Genomic DNA, 8,634 nt, shown 5'->3' on the forward strand with positions numbered 1-8,634 from the left:
ACCTGCGTGCTCAGCAGGAGAGGGTGGCGACTTCACTACGGGGAGTGATTGAGAAGGCCTCCGCAATCTTCCCCAACTCAAGAATCATAGTGTCAACCCTTCTACAGAGGAGGGACTTCCACCCTGCCACAATCCAAAGAATAAACGCCAGCCTATCCCGGGACTGTGCCCTGCGACCCAATGTACACCTGGCCCACCATCCCACCCTCGATCTGGACTGTCTCTATGACCATGTTCACCTGTACAGGGAGACAGTCCCCATCCTTGCCAAGACTCTCAAGGACGTCGCTTTAAACCGCAGCCCGAACTCTCCACCCAGGAACAGCGGAGCAATCTCCACCCCGCCGAGATCACCGAGACAACATCCCAGACCAGCACCCTGGACCCCCCAGCCACGACCACAGCACCACCAACCTCAATGCCCACCACAGCCAGCGCAGCACAGACCACCCCAGCCCAGCTTCAGAGCCACCCAGATGAGGCCTACCACCCCCCTCCTCCCCACCGCAGACCCACACCTGGAGGAGCCACAGCCCAGCAGGCAGAGCTACGCACAGGCTGTGAGAGGAGCAACTGGCCCAGCCCCCACCAACCAAATGAGTGACATTAAACAAATGCTGAGTCTACTATGCTCACATGTGATGGGCCGAGGGTCATGGTAAGATGAGCACAAGAACTCCACCATTCTCACACTACATCCACCCAAGTGGCATGACACAAATTCTATCTAAATGATAAACAAATCACATTTGCAAAATAAGAGTTTACTTTAATTGAAAAATCCTATTTTAATGGTTCTTCTTGGATTGTGAGTGTTTGTCTCATTTTGAAAGGTAAAGAAAAGAGAAAAAAAAAAGTTATGAAGTCTTTTTACGTTGCATGTTGGAATATACAAGGATTGAAGTCCTCTGCTTTTGGGCTAAAGAGCAGAAACCCAGACTTCCTGAAAGAAATTGATGATGTTGATATTTTAGTACTACAGGAAACATGGTGCAGAGGTGATGTTTCCACTGGCTGTCCACTAGGTTATAGGGAGATAATCATACCATCCACTAAATTAAAAGGAATCAAACAGGGCAAAGACTCAGGGGGAATGCTAATATGGTATAAATCTGAACTAATTCATTCAATCGAATTGATCAAAACAGGAGAATTCTTTATCTGGTTAAAAATCAACAAGGAAGCTATCTTGACCGATAAAAATGTCTTCCTCTGTGCCACATACATTCCCCCCTCAGAGTCACCCTACTTCAACGAAGAGAGCTTCTCCATTCTAGAGGGGGAGATTAGTCACTTTCAGGCCCAAGGCAACGTACTGGTCTGTGGAGACCTGAATGCTAGAATAGCAGAAGAACAAGACACTATTAACAGTCATGGGGATAAACACCTACCAGGAAGCAATAACCTTTCCCTCCCCACATACCCCCACAGAAACAACTATGACAAAGTGAAAAACAAAAATGGATTACAGCTCCTGAGGCTCTGTCGAACACTGGGTCTGTACATAGTCAATGGCAGGCTGAGAGGAGACTCTTTTGGTAGGTACACCTACAGCTCATCCCTTGGCAGCAGCACTGTAGACTACTTCCTCACCGACCTAAACCCAGAGTCTCTCAGAGCCTTCACAGTCAGCCCACTAACACCTCTCTCAGACCACAGTAAAATCACAGTGTATCTGAGAAGAGCAGAACCCAACCATGAAGCATCATGGCCCAATAAATTACATGGTACTAAACAAGCCTATAGATGGAGTGCAAACAGTACAGACATCTACCAAAAAGCAATTAGTAGCCAAAAAATACAATCTCTCCTGGACAACTTTTTAGCCTTAACATTCTCCTTCAGCAATGAAGGTGTAAATTTGGCCGTTAGGAACATAAACTTTATATTTGACAAATTAGCCTCCTTGGCTAATCTAAAGAAGCATAAGAGCAAACCAAAAATAACAGATAATGAAAAATGGTTTGATAATGATTGCAAAAATCTAAGAAAGTCATTGAGAAATATATCTAATCAAAAACACAGAGAACCAGACAACAAAAATATACGCCTTCAATATGGGGAAACACTGAAGCAATACAAACGCACCCTAAGAACAAAAAAGGAACAGCACATTAGAAATCAGCTGGATGGAATTGAGGAATCCATAGAATCAAACCACTTCTGGGAGAATTGGAATAAATTAAACAAACCTCATCATGAGGAGTTGGCTATCCAAAATGGGGATATGTGGAGAAATCACTTTGCAAACCTCTACAGCAATATAACAAAGAGCCCAGAACAAAAAGATATACAAGATAAATTACAAATCCTTGAATTAGCAGTCAAAGACTATCAGAATCCTGTGGATACCCAAATTACAGAAGAAGAATTATTGGAAAAAATATGCAATCTCCAACCCAAAAAGGCCTGTGGTGCTGATGGGATTTTAAATGAAATGATCAAATATACAGACCACAAATTCAAATTGGCTATACTCAAACTCTTCAACATTATCCTCACTGCAGGTATTTTCCCCGATATTTGGAACCAGGGATTGATCACACCAATCTATAAAAATGGAGACAAATTTGACCCAAATAATTACAGAGGAATATGCGTTAACAGCAACTTGGGGAAAATTCTCTGCAGTATTATAAATAGCAGACTACATCATTTCCTTGACGAACACAACGTCCTGAGCAGAAGCCAGATTGGATTTCTAAAAAATTATCGTACAACAGACCACATTTACACCCTCCACACTCTAATTGATAAACAAGTTAACCAAAACAAAGGCAAAATCTACTCGTGTTTTGTAGATTTCAAGAAAGCATTTGATTCAATTTGGCACGAAGGTCTTTTTTATAAACTAATAGAAAGTGGTATTGGAGGGAAAACATATGATTTTATTAAATCAATGTACACTAAAAACAAATGTGCGGTTAAAATTGGCAACAAGCAAACAGACTTCTTCTCTCAGGGGCGGGGAGTGAAACAGGGCTGCCCAATAAGTCCAACATTATTTAACATCTACATTAATGAATTGGCAAAAACATTAGAAGAATCGGCAGCACCTGGTATCACCCTACACAACACTGAAATCAAGTGTCTGCTGTACGCAGATGACCTGGTGCTGCTGTCTCCCACTAAAGAGGGGTTACAGCAACACCTAGATCATCTTCACAGGTTCTGTCAGACTTGGGCTCTGACCGTTAACCTAAAAAAAACAAATATAATGATATTCCAAAAAAGGTCCGGAAATAAGGATGACAAATATAAATTCTATTTGGACACAGTTCTATTAGAACACACCAAAAACTACACATATCTAGGACTAAATATCAGCAACACAGGTAGCTTTCACATGGCTGTGAATGAGCTGAGAGACAAAGCAAGAAGAGCATTCTATGCCATTAAAAGGAACATCAAAATTGAAATTCCAATTAGAATCTGGCTCAAAATTTTTCAATCAGTTATAGAACCAATTGCTCTATATGGCAGTGAAGTATGGGGTCCGCTGTCTAATAATGAATTTACTAAATGGGACAAACATCCAATTGAAGTATTGCATGCAGAGTTTTGCAAGACTGTATTGCAAGTACAAAGAAAAACTCCAAATAACGCATGTAGGGCAGAATTGGGCCAATATCCCCTCCTCATTCGAATAGAAAAAAGAGCCATCAAATTTTACAACCATCTAAAAACAAGTGACCCTAAAACATTCCATCACACAGCTCTACAATGTCAAGAGATGAAACCAGAGAAGAGTCCCCTCAGCCAGCTGGTTCTGAGGCTCAGTTCACCAACCCAAACCAACCCCATAGAGCCTCGGGACAGCCCTCAGAAAATCTGGCCCAACCAAATCATCACAAAACAAAAAGAAAAATATATAACCTATTGGAAAGACACCACAAAAAATCAAAGTAAACTTCAATGCTATTTGGCTCTAAACAGACAGTACATGGTGGCAGACTATCTGACCACTGTGACTGATAGAAAACTGAGGAAAACATTGACTAGGTACAGACTCAGTGAGCACAGTCTGGCTATAGAGACCGGTCGTCACAGACAAACCTGGCTGCCCAGGGAGGACAGGCTGTGCTCACTCTGCTCCAGGGGAGAGGTAGAGACAGAAGTGCATTTCCTACTACACTGTGACAAATACTCAGACCTAAGAGCATATTTCTTTCCCAAAATTATAATTCAATACAAAGAATTTGAAACTATAAAAGATGAAGAAAAATTCAAATATTTATTGGGTGAAAAGCCAAAATGTGCAGTTTTGGCAGCCAAATATGTGTCCTCCTGCCACAGCCTGAGGGACAGCCAGTGAAAAATGCAAAGTAATGTTGATAATATTTCCCATTTAGCTTAGTTTTGTTTTGTCTTTCGTACCAGGTCATGTGTCTTCTCAGTCATGTTGACACTGGTCTACTACTGTTGCTTTAATGTATTGTTGTTCTGATTAATATTGTTGTTGTAGCTGTTATTAATGGTAATCCCATGTCCACTACTACTATTATTATTGCTGTTAATCCCACCATTTATTTATATATAAATATATATATATTTTGTGTATATATATACATATATATTTTATTTAAATTTTTCGATATGTATACTTTGACAATGTAAGTAATAATAACTTGCCATGTCAATAAAGTCAATTGAATTGAATTGAATTGAATAGAGATGGGAGCAGACAGAGAGAGAGAGAGAGAGAGAGAGAGAGAGAGAGAGAGAGAGAGCAGACACAGAGAGAGAGAGAGAGAGAGAGAGAGAGAGAGAGAGAGAGAGAGAGAGAGAGAGAGAGAGAGAGAGAGAGAGAGAGAGAGAGAGAGAGAGAGAGAGAGAGAGAGAGAGAGAGAGAGAGAGAGAGAGAGAGAGAGAGAGAGAGAGAGAGAGAGAGAGAGAGAGATGGGAGCAGACAGAGAGAGAGAGAGAGAGAGAGAGAGAGATGGGAGCAGACAGAGAGAGAGAGAGAGAGAGAGAGAGAGAGAGAGAGGAGAGCAGACAGAGAGAGAGAGAGAGAGATGAGAGAGACAGAGAGCAGAGAGAGAGAGAGAGAGAGAGAGAGAGAGAGAGAGAGAGAGAGAGAGAGATGGGAGCAGACACAGAGAGAGAGAGAGAGAGAGAGAGAGAGAGAGAGAGAGAGAGAGAGAGAGAGAGAGAGAGAGAGAGAGAGAGAGAGAGAGAGAGATGGGAGCAGACAGAGAGAGAGATGGGAGCAGACAGAGAGAGAGAGATGGGAGGAGACAGAGAGAGAGAGATGGGAGCAGACAGAGAGAGAGAGATGGGAGCAGACAGAGAGAGAGAGATGGGAGCAGACAGAGAGAGAGAGAGAGAGAGAGAGAGATGGGAGCAGACAGAGAGAGAGAGAGAGAGAGAGAGATGGGAGCAGACAGAGAGAGAGAGAGAGAGAGAGAACTGGACAAGAACCTGACACCCTCAGCACACAGGGGGACAAACACCTGCCTGCAGGTGACAGCATTCCCTCCCCCATATGCCCCCCTAGGCACAACTATGACAACATAACCAACAAAAACGGGTCACAACTCCTGCAGCTCTGTCGCACGCTGGGTATGTACATAGTCAATGGTAGGCTTCGAGGGGACTCCTATGGTAGGTTCACCTATAGCTCATCTCTTGGCAGTAGCACTGTAGACTACTTTATCACTGACCTCAACCCAGAGTCTCTCAGAGCGTTCACAGTCAGCCCACTGACACCCCTATCAGACCACAGCAAAATCACAGTCTACTTGAACAGAGCAATACTCAATCATGAGGCATCAAAGCCAAAGGAACTGAGTAACATTAAGAAATGCTATAGATGGAAGGAATGCAGTTTGGAAACTTACCAAAAAACAATTAGGCAACAGCAAATTCAATCCCTTTTAGACAACTTCCTGGGTAAAATGTTCCACTGCAATAGTGAAGGTGTAAACTTGGCAGTAGAAAATCTTAACAGTATATTTGACCTCTCAGCTTCCCTATCAAATCTAAAAATCTCAAATAGAAAACCGAAGAAAATGAACAACAATGACAAATGGTTTGATAAAGAATGCAAAAATCTAAGAAATAAATTGAGGAACCTGTCCAACCAAAAACATAGAGACCCGGAAAACCTGAGTCTACGCCTTCACTATGGCGAATCACTAAAACAATACAGAAATACACTACGGAAAAAGAAGGAACAGCACGTCAGAAATCAGCTCAATGTAATTGAAGACTCCATACTCTAACCAATTCTGGGAAAATTGGAAAACACTAAACAAACAACAACACGAAGAATTATCTATCCAAAATGGAGATGTATGGGTAAACCACTTCTCCAATCTTTTTGGCTCTATAACAAAGAATAAAGAACAAAAACATATACATGATCAAATACAAATCCTAGAATCAACTATTAAAGACTACCAGAACCCATTGGATTCTCCAATTACCTTGAATGAGTTACAGGACAAAATAAAAACCCTCAAACCCAAAAAGGCCTGTGGTGTTGATGGTATCCTTAATGAAATGATCAAATATACAGACAACAAATTCCAATTGGCTATACTAAAACTCTTTAACATCGTCCTTAGCTCTGGCATCTTCCCCAATATTTGGAACCAAGGACTGATCACCCCAATCCACAAAAGTGGAGACAAATTTGACCCCAATAACTACCGTGGAATATGCGTCAACAGTAACCTTGGGAAAATACTCTGCATTATCATTAACAGCAGACTCGTACATTTCCTCAATGAAAACAATGTACTGAGCAAATGTCAAATTGGCTTTTTACCAAATTACCGTACAACAGACCATGTATTCACCCTACACACCCTAATTGACAACCAAACAAACCAAAACAAAGGCAAAGTCTTCTCATGCTTTGTTGATTTCAAAAAAGCCTTCGACTCAATTTGGCATGAGGGTCTGCTATACAAATTGATGGAAAGTGGTGTTGGGGGTAAAACATACGACATTATAAAATCCATGTACACAAACAACAAGTGTGCGGTTAAAATTGGCAAAAAACACACACATTTCTTCACACAGGGTCGTGGGGTGAGACAGGGATGCAGCTTAAGCCCCACCCTCTTCAACATATATATCAACGAATTGGCGCGGGCACTAGAACAGTCTGCAGCACCCGGTCTCACCCTACTAGAATCCGAAGTCAAATGTCTACTGTTTGCTGATGATCTGGTGCTTCTGTCACCAACCAAGGAGGGCCTACAGCAGCACCTAGATCTTCTGCACAGATTCTGTCAGACCTGGGCCCTGACAGTAAATCTCAGTAAGACCAAAATAATGGTGTTCCAAAAAAGGTCCAGTCACCAGGACCACAAATTCCATCTAGACACCGTTGCCCTAGAGCACACAAAAAACTATACATACCTCGGCCTAAACATCAGCACCACAGGTAACTTCCACAAAGCTGTGAACGATCTGAGAGACAAGGCAAGAAGGGCCTTCTATGCCATCAAAAGGAACATAAATTTCAACATACCAATTAGGATCTGGCTAAAAATACTTGAATCAGTCATAGAGCCCATTGCCCTTTATGGTTGTGAGGTCTGGGGTCCGCTCACCAACCAAGATTTCACAAAATGGGACAAACACCAAATTGAGACTCTGCATGCAGAATTCTGCAAAAATATCCTCCGTGTACAACGTAGAACACCAAATAATGCATGCAGAGCAGAATTAGGCCGATACCCACTAATTATCAAAATCCAGAAAAGAGCCGTTAAATTCTACAACCACCTAAAAGGAAGCGATTCCCAAACCTTCCATAACAAAGCCATCACCTACAGAGAGATGAACCTGGAGAAGAGTCCCCTAAGCAAGCTGGTCCTAGGGCTCTGTTCACAAACACAAACACACCCCACAGAGCCCCAGGACAACAGCACAATTAGACCCAACCAAATCATGAGAAAACAAAAAGATAATTACTTGACACATTGGAAAGAATTAACAAAAAAACAGAGCAAACTAGAATGCTATTTGGCCCTAAACAGAGAGTACACAGTGGCAGAATACCTGACCACTGTGACTGACCCAAACTTAAGGAAAGCTTTGACTATGTACAGACTCAGTGAGCATAGCCTTGCTATTGAGAAAGGCCGCCGTAGGCAGACATGGCTCTCAAGAGAAGACAGGCTATGTGCACACTGCCCACAAAATGAGGTGGAAACTGAGCTGCACTTCCTAACCTCCTGCCCAATGTATGACCATATTAGAGAGACATATTTCCCTCAGATTACACAGATCCACAAAGAATTCGAAAACAAATCCAATTTTGATAAACTCCCATATCTACTGGGTGAAATTCCACAGTGTGCCATCACAGCAGCAAGATTTGTGACCTGTTGCCACAAGAAAAGGGCAACCAGTGAAGAACAAACACCACTGTAAATACAACCCATATTTATGTTTATTTATTTTAACTTGTGTGCTTTAACCATTTGTACATTGTTACAACACTGCATATATATAATATGACATTTGTAATGTCTTTATTGTTTTGAAACTTCTGTATGTGTAATGTTTACTGTTCATTTTTATTGTTTATTTGACTTTTGTATATTACCTACCTCACTTGCTTTGGCAATGTTAACACATGTTTCCCATGCCAATAAAGCCCCTTGAATTGAATTG

Source organism: Salvelinus alpinus, chromosome 31, assembly GCF_045679555.1.
Source record: "Salvelinus alpinus chromosome 31, SLU_Salpinus.1, whole genome shotgun sequence".
Lineage (NCBI taxonomy): Eukaryota > Metazoa > Chordata > Actinopteri > Salmoniformes > Salmonidae > Salvelinus > Salvelinus alpinus.